Source organism: Pinus tabuliformis, chromosome 5_2 (genome assembly GCF_031772625.1).
Source record: "Pinus tabuliformis cultivar Carrire ecotype Pingquan chromosome 5_2, CPIR1, whole genome shotgun sequence".
NCBI lineage: Eukaryota > Viridiplantae > Streptophyta > Pinopsida > Pinales > Pinaceae > Pinus > Pinus tabuliformis.
In genome coordinates, this window is record NC_142306.1 from 755593134 (window position 1) to 755613079 (window position 19946).

General features: G+C 38.0%; 1 pseudogene; it reads right to left on the reverse strand.

Annotated features, from left to right (window-relative positions):
* The window catches only part of LOC149161462 (protein trichome birefringence-like 24), a 49971-nt pseudogene that overhangs the window by 17049 nt on the left and 12976 nt on the right, over nucleotides 1-19946 (reverse strand).

Below are 19946 nucleotides of genomic sequence, written 5' to 3' on the forward strand. Positions count from 1 at the left end.
CATCGAAGATTGGGACATCTAAGCTTCTCACAAATAAGGAAAGCTTGCAAATATCAGGCAGTTCGCGATCTTCCAGATATCAAAATTCCTGACAACACCATGTGCAGATCATGTCAGTTTGGAAAACAGACTAGAACTAACTTTCCAGAGAAAGAAGGATCAGCCAGTATGCCTCTTGAGCTAGTACATACAGATGTATGTGGACCATTCAGAAAAAGAACACCTAGAGGAGAGGAATACTTGATATTATTTATTGACGATTTCTCCAGGTTTGTTTGGTTAGGACTTATGAAGCACAAAGATGAAGCTTTCGAAAAATTCAAATCCTTCAAAGCCTTGGCTGAAAATGAATCAGGTCACAAGATTAAGTGCCTCAGATCCGACAGAGGTGGAGAATTTACTTCAAATGAATTTTTCGATTTCTGTGATGAACATGGAATAAGGAGAGAATTTTCTACAGCTAGAACTCCTCAGCAAAATGGAGTAGTGGAAAGAATGAACAGAACAGTCCAGCAAATGGCTCGTGCTATGCTTGATGAATCAGGAACTCCTGCAACCTTCTGGGGTGAAGCTGCACATGCGGCAGTTATTATTCTCAACAAGACAAATGTCCGAGTGAACAGCACTCAAACTCCTCATGAGCTCTGGAGTGGTAAAACTCCTTCAGTAAAGCACTTCAAAATCTTTGGGAGCAAATGCTATATCAAAAATACTGAGGAGCAGCTTGGCAAACTTGATCCTAGAGCAGATGAAGGAATTCTTCTTGGCTACTCTCCACATAGCAAAGCATACAAATGCTACAATAAAAGACTTGGCAGAATTGTTGAAAGCATTGATGTAGTGGTTGATGAGAAAGGATACATTCCTAGGCAAATACATCGTGAAGACATTGAAGAAGATGAAATCTACCCTCAAAGACAGAATGATGAAGAAGAAGAACCGCAAGAACAATTTCAAGACGGACCTCACGAAGAAGCAGAAGAAAGAACAAGAATAGAAGAAAAGACTCCATCCAGATATGTTCAAAAGAACCATCCAGAATCTCAGATCATGGGACAAAAGGAAGCAGGTATACAAACTAGAAGAACAGTTGCAGAAGCTTCAAGTTATTTGGCATTACTCTCCTCTACTGAACCACAAAATGTGAAAGAAGCATGCAAAGATGAATGTTGGGTGAAAGCAATGGATGAAGAACTTGAGCAAATCGAAAAGAACAATACTTGGGAGCTGGTTCCTAGACCAAAGGATAAGAATGTTATCGGAACAAAATGGGTTTTCAAAAATAAATTGAATGAAAATGGAGAAGTAATTAGAAACAAAGCCAGACTTGTTTGTAAAGGGTATGCACAGCAAGAAGGAATAGACTTTGAAGAAACTTTTGCTCCTGTTGCAAGACTTGAGGCCATCCGAATGTTTCTTGCTCTCTCAAGTTGTCAGAACTTCAAAGTATTTCAAATGGATGTGAAATCAGCTTTTCTGAATGGAGACTTGGATGAAGAAGTGTACATTGAACAGCCAGATGGTTTCATTCTTGGAAACGATCCAAATCTTGTATGCCGATTAAAAAAGGCTCTCTATGGTCTCAAACAAGCTCCAAGGGCTTGGTACTACCGGTTGGACAAATATCTTCATCAACAAGGTTTTTCAAAAGGTTCAGCAGATAGCAATCTTTATATAAAAGTTGAAAATGACAAATTACTAATACTTGTTGTGTATGTAGATGACATTATTTTTGGCAGTAATGAAGAAGCTATGAGTCAAAGCTTTGCCTCAGTCATGCAGAAAGAATTTGAGATGTCCTTGCTAGGAGAACTGACATACTTTCTTGGTTTGCAAATCCAACAAAAGAAAGGAGGAATCCTTTTATCTCAAACCAAGTATCTCAAGCAGATTTTGAAGAAATATGGCATGGAAGATGCAAAACCAGTATGTACACCCATGGTTACAGGATGTAGTCTCAGTGCAAATGACGAATCTGCAGCAGTTCATCAACCAACCTACAGATCTATGATTGGAAGTCTACTATATTTGACAGGTACCCGACCAGACATCATGCATGCAGTTGGAATAGTTGGAAGGTTTCAGGCAAATCCAAAGGAGACTCATCTTCAAGCAGTAAAGAGAATCTTCAAATATCTTCAAGGGACTCAAAATTATGGCCTATGGTATCCTAGAGATACAGATCTCACTCTTCATGCTTATACAGATGCAGATTGGGCCGGAAGCGTGGATGACAGGAAAAGCACAAGTGGTGGTGCATTCTTTATGGGTTCTAGACTGGTATCTTGGTTCAGCAAGAAACAGAGTTCAATTGCCTTGTCTACAGCTGAAGCGGAATATGTTGCGGCTGCATCTTGTTGCACCCAACTTCTTTGGATGATGCAGACTTTGCAGGATTATCAAATCACTTGTACACCTCCTATTCCTATCTTATGTGACAACACAAGTGCAATCAGCATCTCAAAGAATCCGGTTATGCATTCAAAAACCAAGCACATACCAATCAAGTACCATTTTCTCCGGGAACAAGTACTTGAACAGAAGGTCAAGTTGGAGTATGTTCCTTCTAAGGAACAAGTTGCTGATATTTTCACCAAACCGTTGCCCAGGGACACTTTTGAATACCTCAGGCAAAAGCTGGGGGTTGTTGATGCATCATCTCACTGTTGACCATCTTCCTATTGATGGTATAGGCTCAGGGGGAGCACATAATGCATTGTTGGCATTATGGAGAAGGAGATCTTGGAAATAGCTGCAATATGTCTCTGTCTCCTTCATGATGGATTTCTGGTTACAAATCTGGAGAAGCATGAGCATAGGGGGAGCATACCCTTTGCTCTTGATGTCAAAGGGGGAGAATGATGAAGCTGAAGATTATGTGGTTGCCATCAAGTCCAAAGGGGGAGTTTGTTGGCATTATGATTCAGGTGTTGTACTTGATGGCAAACTCTTTCAGATGGTAAATCAAGAAGGACGCAGGAAATTTTGTTCAGCAAGTGCGTCCCCGCAGGTATTCCATACAGAACCCGCGTCCAGGGACGCTGGCCAGCCGTTCAGAAGGTGCGTCCGCCCAGTGCACACATTTCAAGGTAGAGAAAAGCTCGTGGGGGCTTCTTGTGTGGTATCTAGCCGACGGTTGCGTGTTTCTATGGTGTCGGCTCGTGGTATTGTTCCACGCTTTGGGGAGAAGCTTGCCTATATAAAGCAAAGGAGTTCATTTGGATTAAGTATCATCTTGGTTGATCATCTCTTGGTGTGATCTAGTCCATATCTTTAAGGGTAAATCTTCTAATGGACTACGATCTATATGGCGCATGATCAGATCTGTGGATCTGAGTGTTTGGGTTGGTTCTGAAGTCCTCTTATCTTCTATATCTAAAAGGACGCAGATTCAGTGAAGGGAAAGTGCGCCGGGACGCAGTACAGTAAAGGATCAGGTGCGTCTCTGAAGCGAAGGACGCGGCGCGACTGTGGTATTGGGTGCGTCTCTGAAGCAAAAGACGCGGCGCGATAGTGTTGATGTGTGCGTCGGTCGCAGACAAGCAAAAGTAACAGTGCGTCTGCACGCAGAACAGCATAAGGTATACTGCGTCCAGTCGCAGGCCACAGAAAGAAAATATGCATCCCTGTCTCAAGATGATCTGTTAACTGTATATTTCTGTTCATAAGGTGTTCTGGGTTGTTTCTGTAATTTCTGATCTGATATCTGTAGTAGACTGTATCTGTTGTATACTTGTTGATCATTTTGAAAAAGAAGTAGGGGGTTGTAGCTCCCTTCCAGGAGAAGTCTGGAAAACAAAAAGAGTTGTAGCTCTTTGCAGGTTGCAGCCTGCGTGCTGGTAAAGGACTGCACCAGTACAAAATCATTGTAAAAAGAATTTCTTGAAAGAAGATAGAGACATTATTGCAGCAGGTGGTTTTTCTCCCGCATTGGGTTTCCACCTTACATCTTGTGTTCTTTGGTGTGACTGTCTATTTTCTTTATTCATGCTCATTGTTTTATGGTACTGATATGCGAGAATATTTCAAAAGATCAAATAAGGAAGATTTGGTAAATTGCTAGATAATACTGATTCCCCCCCCCCTCAGTATTATTTCCAACATTCAGGGTAACCACAAACCACGCTTAGTCTGGTAGCTAGCCCTACCAGAACAGGAGAGGGCTCTCTTCGAGTCACGCTCAGCGAATAAGTAAACGGAATGGTCTGAGATGACTAACAGTGAAATATTGATATTAGGCTAGTAAGTAAATATGGATACAAGAAGCAATTTTTTATGAATGACTGAGTTTCTATGATGGTATGGGACCAACAGACAGCAATGAGCAGAGAATTTGATACAAAGGCACAAATTACTTCGTGAGGCAAGATAGGCAGAAAGTCTAGAAATTTAGTTTGAAATAACGCGGAATGGAGGAATTTCTTGGGAGGGTGAAAAGGGCATAAGTACATGAATCCTTTTCAACAGAAGAAGAACACTGAACATGAAATTTTCCCACAGGCAGAGCAATAAAAATGAATTCTACCTTATCTAACTTAGAAAATTTCACTGGAAATGTATATGAAATGAATTGTGAAACATTACGAAATACATATGAAACATAAGAGACACATTTGCTACACTCACAACCACATGAATCTCATGAAACAGAGCCGCTGCCTTTCATTAATCCTTTGTCAAAATATACAATGAAGAACTGAGTTTCTCTCCCACAGTCTCCCAGAAATTACCAGCCAACCAACCCTTTGCAAATAGTTGGCATACAATATATAGAATGTGCCATGAAGAGATAGAACGCCCAAGGGTTGGGGAGTTACTCGAATCATTACAAAATGGAGGTGGAAAGCCAACCATTAGCTACAGGTGCAGTGTTACAAACATGACAAATGGCTTGGGTGACTGTTTGCCTTCCTTTGCCACTTGGATAGAAGCCAATCTGGAGTGGAAATACTTTAAATTTTTCCTTAGGTGTTGAAAAAAGTGTAGTGTAGATGAGCGGGCCCACTTGGAGAAAGTCGCGAATTGAAATTTCGCAAAACGGACGCGATTTTGGCCTTTTTCTCTATATGCGCCGCGCCACTTTAGAGCCTGTTTTGAGGCACTTGCAGGAGTCCAAAATGTGCCCAAGTGTGCTTGTTGGAAATCCTGTCCTATCTACTTTCCAACCCAAGTAGAATTTCTGAATTTGGTGCTCATTTGCCCCTCCAAATCTTCATTCTCCCAAGACTGCTTCCTGTGTGTCAAAATAGGGGCAGAGAGGCCATTTTTTGGGTGTTTTTGACCTCCTGGAGACTTAAATCATGCCCAAATTTCTTGCCCAAGCACCAGTAGTCATGATTTTGCATGCTGAATCCAAAAAAGCAAGCCATTTGTCATTTGGAGCTCCCAATCCTACGTGCCACGCTAGTGGCGCGGCGCACAGGGAGAAAAAACCTGTGTTTTGACCAAAAAATTACCATGTGACCAAAATTGCCCCAAATTTCTTGAAATTTGGGCTGGAGGTTCTCTAAGAGGCACTATGCTGGGCCACAGAAGCTTCAGCCAAGATTTGAAGCTGATCTTGCTCTTTTGCCTCTTTTGCCTCTTTTGTTGCTTTGCTCAATTTTGCCTTCAAGCTCCTTATCCGGGCCTTTGCACTCATATTTCGTGCCCTGTAATGATAAACCATCCTCCTCAGTATGGTTTTGTCTCTGTCGGCCTTCTCCAGCAGTCTCTCCAGGTGGATGTTGATCCGCTCTAGCCAGGACTCACGGTCATTGTTGATCTCTTGCTCCAAGGTAGTGAGCTCGATCCTCCTTTGTTGGGCAGCTTGTCGATTCTCATGGATGTTTTGCAGCTCCATGATCTCATGCTGGTCCTCAAGCTGCTTGTTTCTCTGCTCCAAATACTTGATGATCCATTTGGCCCTCTCCACATTGAGTGACAAGTCTTGGATCTCCGTGTTCTGCTCCTGAATAGTCATCCTAAGTCGGGCGCTCTCCACATCTGCATCATCATCCTGAATGAGGATGAAATCGGCCTCCTGTTCACCTGATGGCCCCTCGTCATGCATGGGATTCTTGTCCTTGTCCTATACCTATGTTGTCGATGTAGGAAGCGAGGCCCCTTCCACCCCGGGTGGAGATAACACTCGCTTTGTTGCTGCAAACAAGTGCCTACTGCCTCTCTGATAGGTGATGGATACTGGCATAGCAGTGGTCTCATGGCGCTCATATTGATGAGAAGGACCACCTATCTCATGCTCTGCCTCTGCTAGTACCTGTGAAGTGCTGAAGAAGTCACAGGAGATGAAGTCCTCCCAAGCAATGCCCTGCAATCCCAACTGATGATCCACCAAAATCCGGATAAGAGAAAAGTGATAAACATTGTTAAGCTGTTGCTGAGGGGTCTTATGCTACATGAAGGTGTTCATCCTCTCTATGTTCCTGCAAATGAAAAATGGGAGGTTCATCATCCGCACCCTGGTAAAGTGCATGAGCAACCTGATGTGATAGGCATATAGTCGAGAGAACCTCCCCTCACAGTTGAAGTAATTCATGATCAACTTCATGAGTGGAGCATATTCATCTTTCAAATATTTGAATGGAAAGACTCTTGTGAGGTGCCTCAAGCAACTGGCCTTAATGTAAGGCTCATAGTGTTGCCTATCCACCTTCTTCTTCTTATGCCACTATTCTCCAACATTTGGTATGCATGTTGCCACTGAGATAGTTTCAGGTGTCAATGTGAAGGTGACCCTGGCCAAGATAGACTGACCTCCATGTAGGTGAAGCACAAAAAGACGGGCCAACTCATGATGAACTCTAACATTAGCCACCCTTTGACAAAATTCAAAACATGCTAGGTGCTGGAAACATGACATGGCAAGAGGGCATGCTTGTAATTCAGTGAGGGTAGTGGGCTCATCCCTAACATGTTTGCCACTCTTGTGATGTCTCCTGGGAGCCTGCTCTTCCGAGGATGAGTCACTTTGTGTCTCCATCTCATACTCTGATGAATGTTGTGATGCCATGACTACTGTGTGTACTGTATTTAGGCTGCCCTTTGATGATGGTGTGAAGCTGGGTGCTTTTGTGATATCTGCCACCAAGGGGAACAATGAAAAAAAAGGGAGTATTAGGAGGGGAGTAATGTGATGGGAATAGGGGTTATGGGGAGAAGTTTGTTTAGGGATATGTAGGGGGTTTGGGTATTTGATAGGGTAGGTTTTTGGGGTGTTATGTTGACAAATAAGAGGAGGGGAAAGAGAATAGGGTTTGGTAGTGTTTTAGGGTAGGGATAATAGGAAAAATGAGAAAGGGAGGATAGGGAAAAATGGTAGGTGAGGGAAAAATGGTGGGTGAAAATGGAACCTTGGCCTCAATACCACAATTATGTAACCTAGCAACAATGGCCTTTGGTGTTTTCTTGTGGTTGATTTTATGAGTTTTGTTGCATTCAAACATAGCCATAACCACCATATCATTTATAAACTTTGATGAACAAGTCATGTCATAGAGCCTACCTTTCAATTTGATGGGCTTCACAAGAAATTTGAGGTGATTTGGCACGTTTTTGGCCCTTTGTGGGTGTGCGCTGCGCGCCAAACCCAGTGCGTCGCGCCCTGGGTGTGCGTCACGCCCGTTGAAAACTTGAACTGAGGGGTGGCTCTGTGTGCGCCGCGCCCTCCGTGTGCGCCGCGCTCCTGGAAACTGCCTCCAACTCTCTCCAAACACGCACTTTGCCTCTCAAACACTTTGCAATTTCTCCCTATGCACTTGATTTGCACAATGCCTCTGATTTTGGTGAAAACTTGTATATAAAGACTTGGAAGTCATGGGTTAAATTTTTGCTTCTCCAAAAACCCATTTTTCTAATGTTATGTTTTGACACTTTTTCACTGACTTAAAGCAACACTGATTTTCACTTTCCCTTTGAAATTTTAGCTCAAATGATGAAATTTTCGGCACTCTTTGCAGGGGTTGCATGACAAGGCATTTGGCCACGGAAACCATGACTGCATCTGAAGAAATCAATTGGCGACCTTTTGAAAATTTTATCACAAATGACACACTGTTTGACTTTTTCTTCAAAACAGAGTTTTGAAGAACAGTCGTAATCTGCCAACATGACGATGAAACTCTCTGAATCATAACTTTGTAAGGGCCCCACTTTGGCCTGCATGGCTTTATTGGACATGGTTGAAGACCAAATTGATTAATCCCTAGACCTAATTATCGAAAATGACTTTTGTCCATTAAAGGACCAGACCTTGACTGTCATGGACTTTAGTGATCATTGACAAAAGACCTAAGCCAGCAGGAGCCAAACATGGGGGGAAATGAGCAATGACCTTTTCCATAAGATTATGGCATGCCCCTAGTGGAATGCAGCTGAGTGAATGGAGCAAGACTCCTAAAAAATGAAATGCATAAAGAGTTTTGATCTTTGACGGAGGGCTGACCAGACCGACTCTAACAGAGTCACCTGGATCATCTGACACGCCCCATGAGAACAAGAGTAGTATGTGCTTGTCCTCCTCTCATATGACCTATTCTCATGTCATTATCTGTTGTACATACCATCTTTAATAATCTAGGGGATATGTGAGAATAATTGAATGAGGTGGATGTGGTTAAATATAACACAAGCAACTCCTCCTCCTAAAAATTATGATCTGTTTCCCCTCCTTTATCTTAGCCATATTTTACATTTTTACATTTATTTACATAAACAAATACACAATGTGACTTTTATATAAGGGGTGGAAAAAAGGTTGTTACAGTCTATTTGGCTTAGGATCACAATAAAATATCGTAGGAGAATATTTGATCAAGAAATTTAGATTGGAGACTCATGACCATCCTAGCCCATGTCCATTAGGATGAGTCAACAAGGAGGCAGAGATAAAGGTAACCAAAAAGTGTAGAATGAAATTTGCTATCAATATTGATTTTATTGATTAAGTAAAGATGGATGTAGTTCCACTTGAAGTAAGTGAAGTTTTCTTTGGTAGTCCCTATAGGTACATGTGGGATGTGATACTCATGTAGACAACCAACCATTACCACCTCATCAAGGATGAAAAATATTAATCATCAATGCACATAAGGGAAAGTTAAATATCTCACTAGTAAGTTCCAACCAAGCCAAAAATTTGATTTGTTCTATCAAGATGTATGTTTTGTTATTTTTAAGAGAAAATTAGTCTATAGAGGATTCCATGATACCTAGGCCATCCATATAAAGGTTCACTAAGGAGCAAAAACAACAACTATAATATTTTTTAAGGGAATATAGGGGTGTGTTGCAGAAGCTTATAGGGATACCACTCAAGAGGGAAGTGGAGCATGAGATATAACTACTACAAGAATCTCTATTAATAAAAATTGGGTTGTATAGGGAGTCCATTATAGAGGAAAACAAGGTGAACTAGTTACAGTAGATACTGGAACAAAGCATTATTCGACCAAGTACCTCACCATGTGGGTCACCCATTTTAATTGTGCTGAAAAAAGATGAGACTTGGTGAATGTGTAATAATAATAGAGAATATATATATATATATATAAGAATAGGTTCCCCCTACCTAGATAGATGATATGCTATATCAATTGCCACAAGCCAAATGCTTCACCAAGTTGTACTTAAAATCATGGTATCTATTGTATCTTTGAAGATAGTTCTAGGCTCAAGAACTGTGCCAAAGAATATAAGTGAGGGATTTAATTTAAATGGATGACCAATGATTCAAACCATTAACACTTGTACAATCCAAAAATTTCTAAGATTTTCAAAATGTCGATTTTCACTCCTAACAACATATAATCCTTCAATTGATTATGACAGAGGAAAGAAGAATATATATGATAATTAAACATTCATCCTGAATACTTAATTTATCAGATATAGTAGATGCGTGTAGAGAAATTTCTACACCCAATCACATGTACATTCAAGAGATGGCATAAGGCAACCATTAAACGATGTAGATGTACTAATTTAAACACCCTGTTTAATTAGCTAATCTTTGTGATGATGATAACTTTACAATGGGTTGTCAGGGAAGTTAATACTTAACTTAGCCTTACCCTAACTCCTATGTTACCTTGAAAATATGATGAAAGCAAAAATGAATATACTAGAAAAGCTCACATGAACACAATTGCTGTTAAAACTGAAGTCATAATCCTTTGGTTATCTTCAAAAAACTTCCAGAAAAGTACAATGATGTTTCTTGGCTCTCTCAAAGGTTCAACCTTTCTTACTTTTAGTTACAATGTATATATATAATGCAATTCAAAAATATCTAATTTGATACAGTCGTTTACAAAAGTAAAGTTTTATCCAAAATGATTTGGATATATCTAATTAATACAATTAAAAAATAGGAATTCTGAAACTGATTTTGTAGAAACAATACACTATTCGAGGAAGACGTTTGCAACTGCTACTTTGAAATATGTTTATCATCTTTTTGGTCCTGTCTTTGCTACACTGACACCTGGAAAAATGCATTTCGTTCATGCTTTTTCTATGCTGCTACTTGAAATTCTGCATTTAGTTCACTCAAGAAGTTTGAGGAACTTATCCCATTTTTCATCATGTGGACATGAAAATTTAATTACCCTTATGTACGCTTTATCCACTTCGATATACTTATCAAAAGTTGGCTTAGTAATAAATAGATGATGGATCTCATGCAAGATAAATAAATCATACTCTAAACCTTCTAGAAAATCTTTACCACTATTAACCCTTTTACCTTAGCAACTTTTGACTTATCTGTTGCTATATAATGTAATTTGTACTAGTAATTTTCCACTAGAATCAATTGGCCATGAGAATCTCTTAAGGATGGAAGTCCTTTTTTCTGGAGGATAGAATTTTTTTTGTGGAACTTCTTGATATGAGCTTCTAAGTTTTGACATTTATTTTCCAGCTGCAACATTAAGTTTCTTTTTGTTAATACCTTTCTAACTTCTAGGACTATGTTTGCCTTTTCTTCAATTCCCAAGTATTCAAGTTCATATTTGATCTTTGAGTTCAACACTTTGATGATCCTTGTTGCTTCTCCTAGTTTATGATCCAGTTCTTCTTTGATTCCCGTTATGGTTGCTTTTTCTTTCTGTACCAGTTGTTCCTGTTCAAAAAATATTTCAATAGATGTCTACAACTCTGAAATGGTTGAATTTATGTCAATCCATATTTTCTCTTTTTCTTCAAATAATGTCTGTGCATTGATTGATTCATCTATGTACTTTTCAAGTGTTTAGTTAGCTTGAAATTATTCTATACTTATGAGATATATGTATCATCAGCCTTAAGTTTATTTTCTTCCATTCTTTGCAGTGATGCCCTTAATTTCTCTATTTCAAAATTTCTTAAAGATAGATCTCCCATAACCTTTGACAACTTTTCAGTGGCTTCTTCACTGGTTGATTATGTTTGTACTTGCAAAAATTCCAACACTCATTTGTTGTTCCTTCTATTTTAAGATTTTTTCCATATCTGCTTCCATTTCTTGAATCTAATTTTTTTTTCAACAATCAACCACAACATATTTTCCTTTTCTCTCTCTAATTTCCCCACTTCTTGAGTTCGAGGATGCTCTGTTGTTGGTAATTTTAGCCGCTTTCTTAATGCTTGAATATCTGCATTTCTGTTTTTGATGATTTATTCAACAACATTACCATCATTAGGATCTAATCCTAATTTTATTACTAGAACTTCCAATCCTTTTATTCTTGTATATTTAATTAAGGAGGACATCTTTTCTAGCTTAAGCTTAGAATGGATATTGTTTAAAGAAGCTTGCAATTTTGAGGCTGCCATGGAAGAACTTGTCAACGAGGAATAAATCATCTCACCTGCTTGTTTATGAATATCAATTTGATCTATTGGATGAATATTCTTTGTATCAAAAGAAAATATAGAAGTCTTGTAGTCTTATGCACTTTTAGGAACTGGAACCTTTGGCTCAAGAAATGCCAATTGAAATTTCCCTCTGTTAGGGTTTAGTGTAGTCAACAATTTGGTTTGATTGGTATAAGACTGTTTCCAAAACTCAAAATAGGTCGAAGTCTTCGGTGATTCATTCTTCTTTTTCATTTCTCTGAATCTTGTGAACATACTTTGTTGTCTTGAAGAAGGAGAAGCAGGAGAACTAGCAATTGTTTCTTTAGTTTGTTGTAGAGAATATACAAGATCGCTTGATAGCATAGTTGTAGTGGATTTCTATGGTTTTCTTACCTCTCGTGATTCTTCTTCTACATTCATTGTTTTTCTCCTTTTGAAAAAATTAAATTCTATTGGTCTAAAACCTGAACCTATAGGAGTCATACTTTCACTTGGTCTCTTTAATTATTTTTCTCTTAATCTAGAGTTGTATGACTGGAAATTTTCTCCTCAAACTCTTGCGAGGTGTTTTCTTCCCATACCTCCTAATTTGCATACTGTTCAATTTCTAGTTTTGATAAGTGGGTATAAGGAGCTAACTTCTGTTCAATTCTCATGGAAGAAATTATTGCCAGAGGGTCGTAAGGCCAATTGAATCTTAAATTGAATTTCATTTGTCTCAATAAATTGCCAACTTCCTTTTCTACTGCTTTGGTATTAACTATAAATGGACCAACTTGTGCTTTCAACTTAAATTGGGCCTTTTTCTTCCTAGACACAAAATGAATTTCATCCATGCTCATCCTTTGCCTAATGAATTCTAGAGAAAAAATTGTCATAGGCACGAAAACTGGCAGTTTATATGGGGTAAATTCACAACCATAAACTTTGATTTTGTAAATTTTTGATAAAGATACCAATCTCTTACTTTTGATTACTGACTAAGATGCAAGATCCTTTTGATCTCTGTAGATATACTTGGAAATGCATCACTGCTAAGGAGACACAATTATATATATAAAAATTGATTCGCAAAATCATTGAAAGAATATTCCTCTAAATTTTTCCTAATCAAAGAAGTCAAGTGGATAATAAACTATGGTCTTCCATGTGAATCCAACTTTTGCTATGGGATTTTGAATATTTCTAATTGGTGGTACAAGAATAGATAGACCAAGATTGATTTATGCTTAAAATACCCTTTAGCACTAAATTTTAGAAACTGTTCATGAAAAAATGTAATAAAAAATGAGTAAAATTAAAAAGGACTGAGAGTTTTTTGCCAGATGAAAATACTGACAAAAATCCTAAAATTACTTCATTAATCCACTAATCATTTTAGTAACCTAAGAGGCAAAAAACCATTTAAATAACCTGTCTGGAAATTTCTAGAAAGATAGCAGAAGAATATGGTGGATTGGTTTAAGGCATTTCTGATTTTTCAGGTATAAAGGACTAAAAAATATGAGCTTGCTCCTGAAAGGAAAGTTTTTTATAAATTTCCATCAAGGAATCAACTAAAAGAGGATAAAGATAACTCTAAGGGTTTATCTGAAAAACTTGGCAAACTGACTCTAGGGTTGTGAAAAACAAAATCTCAATGTTTTGAGCAACTATGGCTCTTTGACTTGGTAGGTAACGATTTTCACACCAAGTTACGAATTCAGGGAAATGATGGGTTTGAGGGAAATTGAATTGGGGTAACATGGACTCCTAGAAATAGAATCCACCACTAACATCCTCGAGTTTCTGAAATGGAAAATTATGTAGCTCATATAGATCAAATTCACATTGGGTCTATGTGATTTTAAATTAGGTATCGACTAGAGGGAATTCGTCTAAATTGGGTACAAGAGTTACAATTTGGATTTCAATGATCAACTTAGATTTATTCTTTTGACTGGCCATTTGGAAAAATAAAAGAACAGAGAATGCTTGAAAGAGAATACCTGGTGAATTGGTGACTGGTAGCACTAGTTATTTGCTTCAATTCGGTGATTTGGTGTCACTGAGTAATCTGGTGAACAATGGAAGAATGAAAAACAATACACTTGATAGAAGTCAACTGGGATTTACAAATAGGTTTTAAATAATTTTGTTTGAATAGTCATTATTGGCACGTCCATAAATGATACGTAGGATGTTGGTGGGAGAAATTTAATAGCTTAACAGTCAAATGGTTAAATTATTGGGAAATGTAGCAGAGGTCATTTTGGCAGAAGTGACTCTGGTGGGTGAAAATGGTGGGAGTGATGGCAGAGGTGGTTTGCAGGGGGTGACAACAGTAAGTGGTTTATTGAGGGGGGGTCCCGCAATTGCTAAAAAGTGGACATGTCATATCAAGTGGTAAAAAGAATACCATTTTGCAGACCCCCCACCCTTCGTTAATTGCTGGGAGTGCGGGGGGTCCCACAATTGTTCATTGACTATTGATGTTAGCGGTGATGATCTAGAGCATCCAAAGATGTTTCAATGTTACCTTCTTTGGTGAAGTTTTTTTTAATAAAAAATTCACACCAAAATGAATCTAAAGCGACATTTAACATATGCTCACTTTTAGTACAAAGTGGATGAAAAATTTAACGTAATTTTTTTTTTTGGAAACCATACAATTTAAAAGATAAATTGCATAGACAAAATTAAGTTACAACATCGGTTCTGTTGTCCCTTAAGAAACCAATTTCTTGGCTGTGTAGAAATTTTTCTTAAGACATTAATGTTTATTGTTTATGTCACTTAGTTGTCACTTAATTATAGGTTGTATTCTTAAATGAAGGACCTGAAAGACCTCGTTTTAACCCTCAATACTTAGGTGACATGAAAGTCTCAAAATGCCATTTGATTGCTGAATATGAATGCTGAATGAAGAATGTTAAGAGAAGTCAGAGACAATATGTTGTTTTACACAGAATCTACTATCTATGACACTTAGAGAAGTTAAAGACAATATGCTGTTTTACATAGAAACTACTATCTGTAACTTAGAAGAATTGTAGAGGTAGGAACTTCAAGTATAGGAGCGCTCTTTTAAGGAATTTTAACTTCATTTACATAAGCAAATAAAGACCTACTGCTTCATTACCATACTTAAAAGAAGAAGACATATGATGACACATAACAGAGAAGTCACAAAATCATACCCAACAATGTGTGGAAAACTTCTGATTCTTTCATTAATCAACAGTTTTATCAAGAATACAGTGGCCTACTCTCTAGGTTCTTCAAAATTCAAACCATTTCTCTGTAATTTTTCTTCTTTTTATACATTATGAGACAATTGGTAATCACCAAAATCGTCAAACTTCTTAACTATCTCCTAATTGTCTAAAGTAAAAGTTATTACAAAATATTACAATGGAGGGTAAAATACACCTCATTCTCCTCAAGAAAAAAAAAAAAAGAGAGGTAACAGAAGTTAGAAGGTGATGACTGTTTGTTGTTCGAATTTGTGGCTTGAGTATGTGGTCTGAGTGTTATTCTGCAAACTGTAACCTTGTAGATGTCTTGATGATAGTTAGACTATTTTAACAAAGAAAACTGCAACTTTACAAGAAATCTGTGCGTGGAGTTGTGGGTTATGGGCCCACGTACATATGGGAAGTGTTGTGATTGGCCAAAACACAAGGAAATCCGACCAATCACCGTCACTGGAAACCAAAGGGATTAAGCCCCAATTCATTACATATCGGGTCCACCTAAGCGCGATCACCGTCCAATCACTCATTCAATGGATGATCTGATCCTTCGAAACTCAACGAGACTTTAAGCCTGTTGAACAAAACCTTATCGCGTCCATTTTTTCAACAACCCTTTGACTTCTCCATAGACCCGATAAGAAATAAAACTGAGAATTAAAAAATTTCTCGGGTCCGATTTTAAAAATAACATCCATTCACTTTTCGACGTGATATCCGTCGGATCTCGCCCCTTTCGATGAATGGCTGCGATTGATCCCGACTTCAATGGATTAAACTGCATTTCATACACCATCACATTCGATTTTCGAAATAAACCTCGTTCTAGTTGACCGCGCGACTATCGTTAGATCTGTTGCCTTCAAGCAGACAACTCTGATTAACTAAGGTTTTAACCCCATTTTATAATTTATCGCGTCCGATTTTGAATTAACCCTCGCGCTTGTTAACCGTGCGATTACCGTCGGATTTGTTGCCTTCCAAGATGACGGCTCAGATCTTCTCGCAGGTTTCTCACATTCAAAAGCCATTAATAATATAAAATAAGTCATTTCTTTCAAATTTCCACATTTCCTCTTATTTTCGTCATAACATAATATTTGATTTATTTTTTTATTTTTGCAATAAATCTGAAAATAAAATTAAAAGGACAATGGATGCTACAACATTTGGCTCCACCTGGGGATAGTGCTTTTGCCACAGAAGCACTAATAACTGTAGATCAGTGCCTTCACCTCAGGCATGGAGTCACATATTGCTTAGCCAATTTAAATTCTATGGAATTTGTACAATGAATTTACTCTGGTATCTACAATGACAGGATGCTTGTGCTTCAGAACTGGAAGTAATGTTTGAGGTACTACCCATTGACAGGCAGCTGTAAAGATTCACCATCAAGGTTCTCCAGGATGAATGTATTATTTTCCCTTGCTTCTATAATGTTGAATGGGCCATACCAGAGAGGATCAAACTTCCCATATTTACCCTTATCTTCTCTTCTAGTATCCCACCTTAATACCAGGTCTCCAAATTTAAAATCAATCTATTTGGCTTTTTTGTCAAAAAAACTCTTCATCTTTGATTGATACATAATCAAGTTGTCTCTTGCCTTATTCCTGATTTCACTCATTTCCACTACCTTATGCATCCTTCTTATCAGATCATTGGGTTCTTCTTTTGCCTCTTGAATCATTGCAATCACAGGCTTCACAAGCTGACTTGGGAACAGAGCTTGAGTCCCATACACTAACTCAAAAGGTGATTTGCCTGTAGACCTTCTTGTAGTCACTCTAACAGCCCATAGAGAAAACTTTAATTTAGAATCCCAGTCTTTCTGATTCTCTGCAATAATTTTCTTAAGGATCTTCATCAATGTTTTGTTAGTGGATTCAGCCAATCCATTTCCCTGTGGATGATAAGCTGTTGAATGAGATAAAATAACATTATACTTTTGACAAAAAGCAACAAACTTACTTGAACTGAAGACTTGAGCATTGTCTGTTATGATTTTGACAGGGCATCCAAATCTGCTGAAAATATTTTCCTCTAAGAACTTCATCACCACCTAGTCATTTGCCCTTTTAGTAGGTATAGCTTCTACCCACTTGGTGAAATAATCAGTAGTTGTAAGAACCCACTTGTGTTGTCCACTTGAAGGTGGGTTAATCTCTCCAACAAAATCTAGTCCCCATTGTCTAAATGGTTCTTCTATGAAGACTAGGATCAAAGGCAAGGGAGCTAACCTCTTCTTCTCAGCAAAAAGCTGACACTTCTGACAACTTCTGACAAACTTCGATGTATCACCAAATAGAGTAGGCCAATAAAACCTTGCCTGGAGGATTTTATGTGCAGCAGCCTTCGAACTATAATTTCCTCCACATAACTTCTCATGATAATCTTTAATGATCTCTGTAAATTCATCCTCTGTTAAACATAATAACAAAATTCCTACAAGATCCTTCCAATACAATCTGCCCTCAACAACCACATATGGCTGTGCTTTTATCTTTAATGCTCTACACTTTGTTCTATCCAAAGGTTGAGGACAAGAGAGAAAACACAAATAATGGACTATGTGTTTGTACCATTCTGAACATAAAAAATTGTACCTGATCTTCATACCTGGATTTGATTTCTTTTCACCTTCTTCAATTATTTATTCATACACAGGTGTCAGCAAGTTGATTCCCAATGCCTGAAAGTTTGACTCTGTCAACATCTTTGACAATCCTTGCCCTTTCACCAGCTTTGTGGGCTTTATGTCCAAGTAATACTCTTGGATCTTGGCTATCCATTTTCCTCTTTTGCCTTCCACATCACTCTGGACTAAGACATCCTTTAGTACAACATTTGGCACATAAGCAATGATCTGTGACTGCAACACATAAGTCCTGAAGGCCTTTAGAGCTTTTACCAAAGAATATACCTGTCTTCTAGAATATTATACTTTAGTTCAACATCTTTGAGAATCATGCTAAAGAAAGCAATTGGCTGCTCCTTTTCTTCATCATTCTTCTGCAACAAAACAACAACTATCGAATTAGATGATGCAAATGAAAAAACTTGAAAAGGCTTTTGATAACCAAGGCTAATTAAAACTGGAGCTACTTGTAATGCTTCTTTAATCCTGGAAAAGGACTCTTTGGCTTCCTTGTTCCAATGCACTTCATTTTCCTTCTTCAACATATTAGTAATTTCTTTTACAATTTCAACGTAATTGGACACAAACCTCCTTAAGAAGTTTATTTGTCCCAGAAATTTCTGAATGTCCTTCTTACACCTGGGTAAGGGTATTTTCTGTACAACTTGCACTCTTGTTGGATCTATCTTCACTCCATCTCTAGAAACAATGTGCCCCAACAATTTTCCCTCTTCTAGAGCAAAAATAGACTTCTTAGGATTCAAGTAAAGCCCAAATTTTCTACATTTCTCAAAAATATTTTTAATATGGTCCAGATGCTCCTCATCAGACTTAGATAAAACAGTGATGTCATCCAGGTATATCACTACAAACTTATCACCCACAAAAGCAATGTCCATAGCCCTCTGAAATGTAGCACCTGCATTCATCAACCCAAAAGGCATTCTAGCAGACATAAAGGTTCCCCAAGGAGTTGTGAATGCGGTGTTTTTATTATCTTCTTTACCCACAACCACCTGGTTATACCCAGAAAACCCATATAGCATTGACATCCTGAATGATCCTGTTACCTTTTTCAGTACATGATCCATTTTAGGTAACGGATAATTATGTTTCAAGGAGGACCTATTGAGATTTCTAAAGTCCACACATAGCCTTATCTCTCCATTCTTCTTCCTTACAGGCACTAAATTTGCCACCTAGTCAGAGTACCTGAGTGGAACTATTATTTTGGCATCAAGTAGCTTTTTGACTTCTTTCTCAATCAATGGTAAATTAAATGGCTTAATCCCCTCTTTCAAGGGAATATTGTGTTGAATAATACTTACATCATATGTTTTAAGATCCTCATAGGACCAAGAAAAAACATCAACATAGTCCTTGAAAAGCTTAAGATATCTCTCCTTATAATTAAGTGGAACTCCATTAAATAATTTGACTAACCTGGGCTTCTTCTGGGTTCCAATATTTTGACCTTGAATCTGCTCATCCTGTGGAATTTTCTCTAAACTAACAACTACATCATTGGAGTTAAAAAGCCTTTCAAGAGGGACAAGTCCCCTTGGCAGAGTATTATCTTTCAATTGAATAATCTTTTGATCAACTATAGAATTTTTCAAACCACTTACTTCTACACCTTCTGTTGCTTCATCTTGATCAATCTCTGTGCCTTGAAAATTTTCAATCATAGTCAAGAATTCCTTAATCTGCTGATCATCTTCAAAAATATACCAGTGATTTATATTATCAGGAATAGAAGGCTTATGCCTCATTTCAACCTCATATCTTAGCTTTGGATTAATAGGAGGCCTAAAATTACTAGCAGCCACAGCCAAAGAGTCTTCTAATCTGTTTCCATATCTTGGAATGAAGTGAATGTTGAAAGCTTCAAAGAAGTTCTCAACCAAATCCAACACTTCATTTCTGTATGCCCTAAGCCTAGGGTGTTTTGTCTCACAATGGTTCTTTATTTTTTTTATAATCAGCTCTGAATCTCCAAAAACAGAAACTGACTGAACTCCCATTTGTTTTGTTGTTTGCAGAGCAATGATCAAGGATTCATATTCTGCCACATTGTTTATTGCTTTGAACTCTAATTTAAAATAAAAAGGGAACATATTACCTCCAGGTGCAATTAGAAGGAAACCAACACCTGTTCCTTCTTTAGAATAGGCTCCATCAAAGAAGCACTTCCACACCCCTTCTGTTTGCAACTTTGTATTTACATTGGCTGA